The sequence below is a fragment of the Oryzias latipes genome, chromosome 13 (assembly GCF_002234675.1).
Source record: "Oryzias latipes chromosome 13, ASM223467v1".
Lineage (NCBI taxonomy): Eukaryota > Metazoa > Chordata > Actinopteri > Beloniformes > Adrianichthyidae > Oryzias > Oryzias latipes.
The window spans coordinates 21,675,823-21,688,494 of record NC_019871.2 but is presented as its reverse complement, the minus strand read 5'-3'; the positions used below and the strand labels follow the sequence as shown (position 1 = coordinate 21,688,494).

Sequence of the window (12,672 nt, the reverse complement as noted above, 5' to 3'; positions counted from 1 at the left end):
ATTCATGGCAGAAAGTGTAGCTCACAAGCTCTGCTTAACATCCTCAATGTCAGATTATATTTCTAAAGGAAGCCAGCAGGACTGTAACTGTCAGATTCTATGTATCCTTCAATCACATATCATTTACTTTTATCATTTGTGTTTATTTCATTTTATTTATTGATGCAAATTGGAAGTGAAATGAAGGTGTGACTGTTTCTGTGTGGAATTTGATATCAATTTGTACATTTTTGTTGATGAACAGGTAAAGTTAATACCCTGTTTTTCCAACTATGAGAAAAGTAAATGTGAAAAAAAAATATATACAAACAGGTTGAAAAATTTGTAAAAACTAAATTCTTATGAGACCTAATGACAAGCACGTTGGTAGAAACTAATACAATTGATTTGTAAAATAATAATGAAATAACAAAATTTACCTCCTATTGCACTTTTATTCAGGCAAACTGGAGCAAATAAACAGATGAGGGATTATGATGTGTTCGAATTAGGAGACCGAAACCTTTAAAGTCTACATTTTCTGACCAAATGTGGAAAAAAAAAAGTAAAGGCTTAATCTGCAGCACACATCTGGTATGCAGTCAGCCACATCCCATAATCCATTCCAGGGAGTCAATATTTTTAATTCGGGGCATTCAACTGATCACTAACCATGCTGTCGCATCTGAGTGGTGATGTGAGCATCACTAAACACAAGACATAATCTGGATCAATGGAAACAGAATCACTCCACCACCTAACTGCTGCAAATCAATTTCATCAACATTAGTTTCTGTTGTTCTATAGCAATGCTATCGAAAGATTATTATTCAAAGCAACCCAGCTGCGAGACTATTTACAACATCTTTCTAAAATGTGGCATCACCCTCTTAAGTGCTTGTGAGAGGCAATGAAAAACATCCAGAATTTTGAAACTGAGATGTTTTTCCCATCTTAGTCTCACCCATCATCATTATTTACAAACCAACCAACCAACCAACCAACCAACCAACCAACCAACCAACCAACCAACCAACCAACCAACCAACCAACCAACCAACCAACCAACCAACCAACCAACCAACCAACCAACCATCAACAGCCTCTCCAGTCCCACTGCTCTCATATCTATAAAAAATAGCAGAGCTGCTAGCGCTCAGAAATACACAGCAATAATGGTTTTATAACTTTAAAAAGGTCATGCTAAAACAAAAATTAGTTATTTAGGTTTAAATGTAAACTTCTGTGCATCAGAGCACACCCACATGAAGAAACGTGCTTCTCCTCTGTGACACAGCGCGACGCAGAACACCCTTGTGGCAGAGGGATGCGGTGCCCTCCGCCACAAGGGTAAGGGTTAGCCCTTAAAACAACTATTTCAAACAACCCTACACCTCCAAATGCCCCTACAATTGGGGGGCTTGACCCATATGGGTGCATGTGGGCTTTAAGAGGAGCCACATGAAGTGAACAAATTTTGATTTTGAAAAAAGAACAATATATATATAGCTGTGTATAAGATAAGATAAGATAAGATAAGATATTCCTTTATTAGTTCCCATCGTGGGACTAATAAAGGAATATCTTATCTTATCTTATCTTACACACAGCTATAGGGCTTCTAATGAGAAATTGGGATTCATGTTTACAATGCATCTGAGTGTTTTTACCTTTTACTTCTGCATATGGAAGCTGGGTAAGTAGTCCGCACATTGCTTCATGCGTGCCAGGGTTGTGCAAGTGCTGTATAAATTACAACAGGGAACTGGTGAATGATTGCCTATTTTTTATCATGGCGTTTATTTTCCCAATACTTCTATTTATGTGTCCAGACAGTTCAGCTGATGGTTGCATTGGCTATGCATGTGTGGTCAAGTAACTGGGCTCACATTGAACCTCATGAAACTGGACTTTTGAACACTTGCATTGAAGATGGACAATAGATACATTTCTTTTAATTGATCTCTGATTTTCTGTTATTCTAACTGTAAATAAATACTCACTCTCTGCATTTCAGCTCCTTGTCTGTTTTCATTGAGCACAACACTCCCTCTGAGACAACTGTATAGTTCTGGTCCTGGCCTGCTTAATGTTTTGTCATACTGTGGCTCTATCTGACTGTTTAACCCTTGTGCTATCTTAGATGACCCCACCCTTACATTGACGTGTTCTCCCTACCATGATAAAGGTGGATAAAGGTGGAAAGATTTCATGTAATCCATGGACACCAGTGAAGATCACAAATCATTGAAGAAAAAAGGTTCAGAGCACCGTCTAGTGGGTCTAGATGACCCAACTCCCAATGTTAAAGTGCCTAGGATAGCACAAGGGATACAGATGGATGGATGGATGGATCAGAGACTAAATCCTTTCCATGAACGGTTTTAGATTACAAACATTGGAATTCACATCTATGATACATTTGATTGTTTTTACCATGTATAATTGAAGGTAAAAAATTTAACCTTCAGTCATGGCCGACAAAACAAGCTGTTTGGCTTTTTTATGTTTTCAACAGCAGAAATGATTATTTTTCCATGTAACTTTTTTTATATGGTCAAAACAAGCTCAGAAGAGTCAGAATGTGACAGACATGGGTTGGTGTTAGTAAGGCCATCAGTAAAGCCATGTCCAGCCATCATGTATTAGGAGAAGTGTGGGAATGTGTGCAGCTATGTAAGTGTGCACTTATATATGTCTATGCTCTTTTAATGGTCTACTAATCCCAAATGCATTTGGCTGACAAATTAATCCAAGCCTTGTCATAGCTAAGCTTTAAACCCCCTTCCATCCTGTACATCCATCTTGGTCGCCTCATAGATCTCTTACCAGGCTTAACTCTATCAGTTTCTATCTCCAGATGGTATCTTGGAGGTAGGTGTGATTTGAGATAGAGACAGGGAGACAGACCATTCATCGAGAGAGAGTGGGTGACCCGTGAGGAGGACGAAGGCTCTTTATTAGAGCATGCCACGAGCCAGGAATAGAGAAAGGAGAGGAGAAGGGGTTCATTTGTTGCCATAGTGAAAAAGTAGATTAAGCATCGCAAGCTTGATGCTGAGATGCATGCATGAAGGATGCTGTACTTCTCCAGGAAGATCCCTCCTGCAGGTAGAGGTATGCGACTCCAGCTACTTGATTCAGGGAAGATGCTTACAATGATATGACCAGTTGAGTTTGAAATTCTGCATTTGCTAAAGTGCTTAAACCCAACAAAACATGAAGTGTGAGGTATGTCTCTCAATTTTCTAATGTTTAATTTTTTCCAAAATATCAAATTCTTACTAAATTTATTTTGTTCCTAACAGCTGATCAACAAAGTCCCCCTCCAATGAAAATAATATTTTTTGAGTTTTTGTCATGTACATGTGGCATTTTTCTTATGAATTAGAATTTATGTGATAAAAGGTCATTTCATCTTTGCATTTCTGAATATTTTTCCTTTTAAATTGCTGTCAATCAAACTGTCGCAAAGACTTTCGGTTTGAATGAATGAGCTTTTGTGACGTCACAACGGAGCGCATGCGCATTGCACAAGCTCCCCGATCTGCCCTGTCCATTATACACAAGCTCAGATGCAGGAAAAGAGAAGATGGCACATTGCTGCGTTACCTTTAACCCTTGTGCTATCCTAGGCACTCTAACATTTGGAGTTGAGTCATCAAGACCCACTAGACAGTGCACTGAACCTTTTTTCTTCAATGATTTTCTTCACTGGTGTCCATGGATTACATGAAATCTTTCCACCTTTATCCACCTTTGTCATGGTAGGGAGAACACGTCAATGTAAGGGTGGGGTCATCTAAGATAGAACAAGGGTTAAAGAAGTCAAGTAATATTAGAAAAAGTCTGCAGTGAGTATTTTGAAAAAAAAAATTTGCCAGAGGAAATATAAATGTGCCAAATCCAGAAACAAAGGTATCATGGTCACAACACCATTACAGAGATGAATAACACTAAAATTCTGACTGGAATGGGTCAAAATGATAAACAAAATGTAGAAAACAGATAGAATAATGGAGATAGAACAAAATAAGGACGCTGTAAAGAAAAAAAAATGAAAAGGAGATCATAAGAACACACGTCAATGTAAAGGGTGGGGTCATCTAAGATAGCACAAGGGTTAAGGCACCCATTTTAAATGCGTCCAAGGCTGGATATTGTTGTTGGCTGCACTAATTAAAATTAAACTTAAAGTTAACGTCCCAAATGTGTTCTCTGCATTTGTGTTCCCTCTGACTGAGTTTGAAGACTTGTTGGTCCCGCCGTTTGAAAAAATAAGCAGCATGATCTCTTCTTACAGAATGAGCGAATCCGCAAAAGATGAACAGCGAAGTAGAAAGGGAACTCTGTCTTTTGTTCTAGTTGACAGGGTTTTTAGAAGGGTTCAGGTTGGGGCCCAGATTGCAGAAGGATGGATTAAAATATGTTCCATGTGTGTCTCCATCACGTGGCCAGACTGGAAAAAAATTGTGCGGCTCTGATACAGTTTAGGGGGGCCGGACCAAACATGGAGGCGGCCCGGATCTGTAGTTTGCCCACCCCAGGTCCAGGGTACCCGGGATGGGTACTGTTGGGCAATTGGGTCCAGACGGGTTCCAAATTGCGCCACGCTGTTGAAATTGCACTGCTGCCAGACCTTTGCGCCACACCGGTCGCTCATATTGCACTGCAGGACCTCAGATTGCGTCTGTTCCATTGACTTGACTTTGAAACTGGCCGCCTCTGCCGTGCATATCTTGTTCGGTGCTTAACCGTTACCCGTAATCCTGAACTTCACCCTACCTCTGGGTCTGTGTGGACAAGAAAAAAGTTCAGCACTGGCTTCACTCATACCAGATGCACCTTGCAGAAAGGGGTGAACGAGGAGGGAGCTACTTAGTTCAGCACCAATGGTTACACCCATTCAGAGGAGATTTTGGCAACAGATGCTTCAGATAAACATGAAATAAGCTTTTTAAGACACTTAGTTGTGGAATTTTGGTTAAAACCTTCATAATCTTATTAGAACACCGCTGGGAATGATTTGGTTTAACCCTTGTGTGGTGTTCATATTGTTGTTACTCAGCCAGTGTTCGTGGGTCTGGTGGACCCGTTGCATGTTGTGGTTTTTAATGCCTCACAATCAAACACTTTGATGTTAAAATACTCGACAGATGTTTACCTCATCCAATTACAATCAGTATATTTGGTTGATATTTGCCCTTTACCTTTGTTAGATCACATTCATAACTCATTATTTAAAACGTGATAAAGAAAATCAATTAAAATCAAGATATGAGTGGAAACAAATTTTCAAGTGAAGCAAGGGATTTCAAACCTCCGGCCTTTATTTATTTGAACACAGAAACTGAACCCATTCAGGTGCACAACACAAGCTGAACACATAGAGTAAACCTATTAGTCAAGACAACACATCAGCCCCATTGAACACATGGCCTTCTAGCCACTAGCCTATACAACACATGGTCCTGGCTGCTGACGGCCTGGTCCTGTGGCTGGGTGCTGATGGCTTCGTTTTGGAACTGGCTGATGCTTAATCTGAATGGTAAATTGTAAATGGCATATACTTATATAGCGCCTTTCTTCCTACAAGGACAAAGCGCTTTACAGTCACAGACCCATTCACCCAGTCACACACACATTCACTCACTGGTGGCGGCTCCGCTGCCAAACACAGGTGCCTGCCTACCACCAGAGGCAAGGTGGGGTTCAGTGTCTTGCCCAAGGACACTTCGACTCATGGGCGTGCAAGGCGGGAATCGAACCTGCAATATTACGATCATGGGTCGACCGCCCTACCGCTGCACCACGGCTGCCCCAATCTAATCATCTTCTTCAGAGTCACTGTCAGACTCTGAATTTTCAGAAATGTGATCCTCTAATTCTGAAACCTCCTCTTCTGAATCGTCTCCCTCTACATCATCATCAAAAACGTCTCTCTCTTCTAAAATCAATTCCAGGGCCCTCTGCGCAGAAAGTCTTTTGGCCATTTTGATCAGTTGTGATAAGAAACCACACTGGCAAAGCTATATTTATAGTGTCCCGCCTCCAATTTGTAGCAGATAAAGAGCGAGATATTAAAGATTCCCGCAAGAAAGTCAAATGGTCAAATGTGCGGGAGAACGAGAGCAAACAGAGTTGATGCTTGAATTATTCTAACAATGTTGCAACCTTGTGTGGGAACCGCAGGTGCAGAAACAGAACTCACATTTACAGTGAATCTTTCTCTCTCTGCCACTCTCTCTCTCTCTTTCTCACTGGTCACACACACACACATACACACCTACACACACCCACACACACACACACAGCAGGCCCAGACAGGTGGAGGACAGAGTGTAGGTACATAAAACATCAATTTCCACACTTCTATTAGCCCCGGGTCCAGTGGACCCGAACATCTTATATGTAATAGAAATGTGTTGGGGGGGTATACGGTGTGTGGTCATTAAAAATGTATTCTGATATCTGTTCTTCACAGAAAATGAGCCAAGGCCAGTGAGTCTGAGTTTGAAAAATTAATTAATTGTATCATTTTTCTTTTGAAAAAAAATGAAAACGGGTCCCACAGACCCGAACACCACATAAGGGTTAAAGAACGTTCCAAGGGGGACTTTAAGTAACAGTGGATGGGTTATGTTAGCGTATATCCACTCTGACATGTTTATTTCTCAGTAAATTGACACCAGAGTTTCTTTAGTTAATTATATTTATCAAGTTTGAAAGCTCACCCCAAGTTTGGTGAGCCCTCGTCTGTTTAAGAATGAACTCCTTTGTGGTTCACTTTAGAGTAAATCCAATAAAATGTCCATAAACCAATGAAACAGAAGCAAACTAAAGGGAAAAGACACACTTTGCATTACAAGAATAAGATAAACAATCTGCCAAGTTAATTTTATAAAAAAGTTGGAAAATGTCTTGAACTAGTTGGAGGTGCAGACATGTTTCAGCACATGCCATGAGGTATTGGGATATTCATGCATTTTACCGGCCTGGTTGGAGCTTTTTAAGTTGGTTAACTGCATATATTTTCCAGGTGAATTGGTTTGTTTCAACAACTAACCACAAAACACTGAAAACACTTGAGCTCAAGCTTTAGTTTGAATGGCTGTTGTGGTCGCTCCTGTTTTATTCTCAGGCATGGTCACATCATTCAACACCGTTCCAAGGTCTAAAGAACGGTACAGTTGGGCTCTGAGCGCTAAACATGAAAGAGTTCACTGTTGCTTGAAAATATATACATTGCATGATATGCAACCTACCAGCCCTGTGCAGTGTTCCATCGTTTTAACGTGGGAATTTTTTTTTCCGGAATCTGTTTTTTTGGGAACATTTTTTCTTACCGCAAAAGAGGGTCTAAGCAAGGGCAGGGATGCCCAGTTTGGTTTAGTCTATTTAGTTAGTTCAGTTTAGAATTTTTCCATTGAGTTCTATGTATTCATGATCCTTTTGATTTTAAGTTTACTTTACAATTACCGGTACGAAGCTCATTGAGACGATTGTTGTTGTGATTTTGGACTAAATAAATAATATTGAATTGAATTACATTATAGGAATAACCTGCAATAGTGAAAAATGCAAAATAGAATTTTTAGGTTTAACTCAAAGGCTGCAAAACTCCTTACTACAGAATTTATAGATTTTTCTCAGACAGACATGAACATTTTTACACTATTCTCTCTTTCTTAAACTCTCAAAGTTCAGACCTTTGTAAAAAAAAAAAAAGGTCCAAAATTATAGAATCCTGTCAGCAAAGGCAAACCAAGCCAGTTAAGGCGTATTCGTTTATCAACCTTTATTGGTTATATTAACAAAGACTGCAGGACTATTCCAAGGTAGAGCACAATTACTTATATCCTTTTTTTAAATTAGTTTTTCACTGCGTTAAAAAAATCAGAATAATCAATTAAATCTTTATTTTAAAAATGAATGATTCTGTGAAGAAAATTCACTATCTGAGTCAAGACACCATTGAAAGAGTAATGTGATAAAGACAAACAAGTCTGTTTCTTTGCAGTGCCCAAAATATCTTGTTGTTGCTGTCAGTTTACAGGCTTTTTGCTGGATGGAAGAGTGGGTTTCAATCGTATTTCTATTGATTTTTTTTTTTAACCTTTGATGATTTACACAGTGCAGCTCTTTTGTGTGGATTCTGAGTGAAGTTGTACAGGTTAATGGGTCTGTTGGTCTTACAACATTATGACGCTTCAAATGTTATCGATCTTCTCCACTGAGTCATTATCTCAGCACACACTGTCACCTCTGCTGTAGTTTTGATCAGTAAAGAAAAAATTAGTCTACTCTTGGTTGGTTTTGAAACCAGACATTAAACCATAAATAATAAAATGAATTAAGATACAATATTGTACCTGTTTTTGTAAGTATTGCTTTCTTGACTCAAAGAAAAGAAAAGGAAAAGATCTGGACCAACTCTTTTTTATTCTGAATAACCTCCTGTAGACCACCTTTTCAACAATTCTCTACTATTTCAAGAAAAAATCATCATTGAGAAGCAGGTGGCAACAAGGTGGACTTTCTTTGAGTTAAACTTTTGTCTCCTGCTCTTTGAAGGATGTTCAATTAAAATAAAAGGACCTGAAAGTCAATTATGTATGGGATCGTATAGTTTTAATAATTTCGTTTGATTTTTTTTTACACAAATTTCTTTTTTCACGTTTTGTGTATTTCCGCAGTCACAGTCACACAAGGTTCGAGTTTCTAATCTTACACAGCTGTTCTTATTTAAATTAATCCTCCTCAGTATATTTAGATGTCTAGTTTTCACCTCATTCTTGTCATGTCATTTAGCCAAAAAAATACAACTCTTACTCCAAACTATAGTACAGTTTCTTGATTACAATGTTTGTCTATTCTAATTTCTGTAGACTCATTCATTCATGTTCTTCCATTTTATCCCTGTCAGGGTCACAGGGCTGCTGGAGCCTATCCCAGCATGGCAAAGGCAGGGTACCCCCTGGACAAGCTGCCAGTCTGTCGCAGGGTCACACATGTCACATACCCATGCACTCTCACATTCACACCTATGAACAATTTGAGGTGACCAATTAACCTATGAAGCATGTTTTTGGACAGTGGGAGGAAGCTGGAGTCCCTGGAGAGAACCCACGCATGCATGGGGAGAACATGCAAACCTCACACAGAAAGGTCCCCCATTCTGCTTCAAGTCCCCCAGTTGGGACTTGAACCAGGGGCCTTCTTGCTGTGAGGCAAGAGTGCTAACCACAGCGCCACCGTGCCACCAGCTTCAAATGATGATAACTGGATTAAGAAAACAAGTTGTTGCTTAACAGAAAGTGAAAAAAGTGAATAATGATTCAAAAATTGTCAGTTTGATCATGCTTAGAGTATAGGCTTACAGTGTATTCATAAAGTAGTACAAAACACCACTCCTGTTTTTAGGTTGGTCTACTTTTAGGCTGATATCTACTTGCTTGAAGATACTAGCTGAGTGAAATGTTGGCAAAAGAACCTGAAGGAGCAACAGATACAAAGCAAGCAGCACACAGAGGAATGGAAGTTAAACAGTAAAGAGTCTGTTTTGGTGAAAAAAGATGGGGAGCAGCAGCATCAGAAGAAGAAGTGGAGTCTAGAAAAAGAGGATATGCTTGAGATGAAAAGGAGGGAGATGCGATGAGAGGAGGAGGAGGAGGAGCAGAGGGCTGGGATGAAGGAGAGAGGTGTTTGGAGAGAGGCTCAGGTGTGCGTGACTGGAAAACGGAGGAAGCAGCTCAGAGATGAGCAGCAGCGTCTCTGGCTGTTTGACATTGGACTATCAGTGGTCTCTTTTCTCCGTGGTGGAAACACGCATCACTGTTACGAAGCGAGGGGGCCGCAAGTGACTCAGAGACATTGAGATTCCAATAAGGTAAGAAAAGAAAGGCATATCTTACGCAGCAGCAGCAGAGATGCTCCCCGTGTCCTGACGCAGAGTCAAAATTGATTTTTATCACTTATTTCACACTTTTCTGTCTCTGAAAGTGATGTTTGCTGCAATTCATCACTGAATGTTGGGGTGATGCCTGCAGCCCGTGTAGATGAGGCGGGGATGAATGGGAGAGAGACGGTTGTACCAGTTGGACGGAGGGGGCTTAAAGCGCAGCCTCTCATCCCCGCATTTCAGAGGGTGCCTCTTTCAGGTTTTTTGCACCACGATTTAGTTGGAGTACATCGCAGGCGGGTGCGCAGAAAAAAGGCGGACTTTCCTTCCGTTTTGCGGTTGACGGATGCAGCGCTGCGCCAGCGTTTCTCCTTGGAAGAGGAAGGAGCAGGTTCGTCAGGGATGAATTTCGGGTTTAGATTAGAAAAATGTCACAACGGTCCCCTTATTAGTTCAACTTAAAATGGATGCGTTGGGAAGCGGCAGAAGACAGGATGAGGGTGCTGGAAACACTGATGGCAGAGGACCGGCGGTGCCTGCTGCCAGCTCCACCGGCGTCCAAACGGTGCAGGATATTGATTTAAGGTCAGAGCTCGTTGGGGTAGTATTAATGCATGCGTCGCTGTCACATTTTGTCTGATGCATTTGCTGCAGGTAGCCTCCTCTCGTCACTAGTGTATTGGCATGCAGTATTATTGATTGTGATTCGGATCCTGCTCTCCCCAGAGGCGTCGTTACAAAGACAAACGCTGTTTAGAACTGGTGCGTAATCTGGAAGTTCAGATCAGTTCTTCTTTTTCTTCTTCTTTTTTTCTTTCTTTTTTTTTAAATTATTTTTTTAATAGATAAAGACTCGTGTAGGCAGGGGTGTCTCTAAATCCGTTACGGCCTGATCAACTACCGGCCACCCAAGTGCCCCCCCAGAAATCCGCCCCTGTAGTACAGAACATGAGAAAAAAATTATAAAAATGAAAATTTAAACCAACAACTTTGCAAAGCTTTGCCAACAATTTTAGAAATCGAGTTAAAAAATGTATGACTATTTAAAAAAAAGATTTGTTATATTTTAAATCATAATCTATTTCCTACTAGTTTTATTTTGATGAAGCCTTTCTTAATTAACCCTTTAACACCAGAGCTTTGGCTCCAGTGTTTACATTCTTTCGACTATCGTAAATCTTCAACCGTTTAAGCAAATAACGTAATAGCAAAGGATTCTGAAGCGGAGAAAAGCAGCCTTGCACTGATATGCAAAACGTTGCAGTTGTAAAGTGTTTACTTAAACAATGTAAGCTGGTTGTCGCAGAGAAAAGTGGCTTTGTGCTGTTATGCAACAACTTTTAATATGGTGCAAAACTGAAATGATAATTAGCTTTTTTCTGGATCAGAATCAGCCAATTGAAATTATAAACTGACCAATCAGATGCCTCACTAAAAATAGGTGGTGTCCGCTGGCCCTAACATTCAACATTTAAAAGTTTGATTGACTGATTTTGTGTTGTCCACTTTCAACTGGTAGGGGAGTTGCCTTCCAACCATCTTACTCTTGATTGGCGACAATAGTTGCCATGGAAACATTGACTCAGAACGCCTCAGACCGATAACTGCTTACTGACATTGTTTGGTTCTAACATGGCAGCGTCCGCATTGTGGAAAAATGGAGAACGAATTCACTTCATTTGGTTGGAGCTGGAAGTAAACCATTTTAAATGGGTGAAATCACATTTGCTCAGTCCAGTTCTCTTTCACAGTCAGTGACATTGATGCACACTGAATTTTCCCAGGGAATTCCAAAATATTTTGGAATTGAAGATTTGGACACCTACCCCCAAAAAAATCAAATTCCTGATATAGTCCCCGAAGTAGTGGGGGAATTTGGACAATTCCCTAGCCTTTGTCAAATCACATCTAATACATCGAAAAGAACAATTAATAAGCTTTATTTAAAAATGTATTCTGTGTTTACTTTTATATTAACTCTGTTTTCATTGTAGAATATTCTTTTTATTCTCTTAAATATTGAATCAAAAAGACACAGGTCCTTAATTTTAATATATTTTTTTTCATAACTTGTTTTTCAATGATTGCATCAACCAGATTTCAGATAAATGTGTTGGATTTCAGAATAAGGGTTGTGTGTTACACATTCCTGTGAATCAGTTCCCACTAAAAGACATTTTCTATGCACCAATGTGTTCCCTATGAGGATTTTTTAGAAATAAATAAAAAACGTTTTAAAGTATTCAAGCCTTCTTCTATCCACTATTCAAAGAGTTAAGAGCAAGAAATTTAGAATATATAAAATATCTGATGATCAAGATCTGTTTTTCTATTTATCCATGCCTTCTTGTTCTCAAATACAGGGTATGGTTTAATTCTCAACCTGTAAAACCACCTCCCAAAGGTCATTAAACATTTATATGTTCATTAAAACAGCACACAAACGAAAGCTTTTAAATCCACTTCCAAACTGACTTGGATGCAAAGCGCAGATATTACCAAATTAAACAATTTCCATTTTTCAATGCTTCACTTTAATCTAAATTTTTGGAGAAAAGGCTTCAATTATTGTACTTTTTAAAACCAGGACATTATTTATAACAGTTTTTTTAAAGCACCATGTTTGGGGAAGAGATCCGTTCTCTCTGCTTTGTTCTGCATGGCCAACACACATTTGTGTTTGTAATTATTGGCAGAGCAGGGGGGCGAGGTCAGGAGCTTTCAGAACAGATTGGATTTGGCCATTTCACTGTCTTAGCAGTGAAATGTGCAAAAAAAGAGAAACAACATAA

The 12,672-nt window shown here is 39.6% G+C and overlaps 1 protein-coding gene across 2 annotated transcripts in view; it reads left to right on the top strand.

Annotated features, from left to right (window-relative positions):
- The first annotated feature begins 9,181 nt into the window (after positions 1-9,181).
- The window catches only part of grm5 (glutamate metabotropic receptor 5), a 77,797-nt gene continuing 74,306 nt past the window's right edge, over positions 9,182-12,672 (top strand). Inside the window, exon 1 of one of the 2 annotated variants that reach the window (XM_011482838.3) lies at positions 9,182-9,868. The gene's annotated coding sequence lies outside the window, so the exon portion shown is untranslated. The other variant, XM_020708385.2, reaches the window with a different exon arrangement.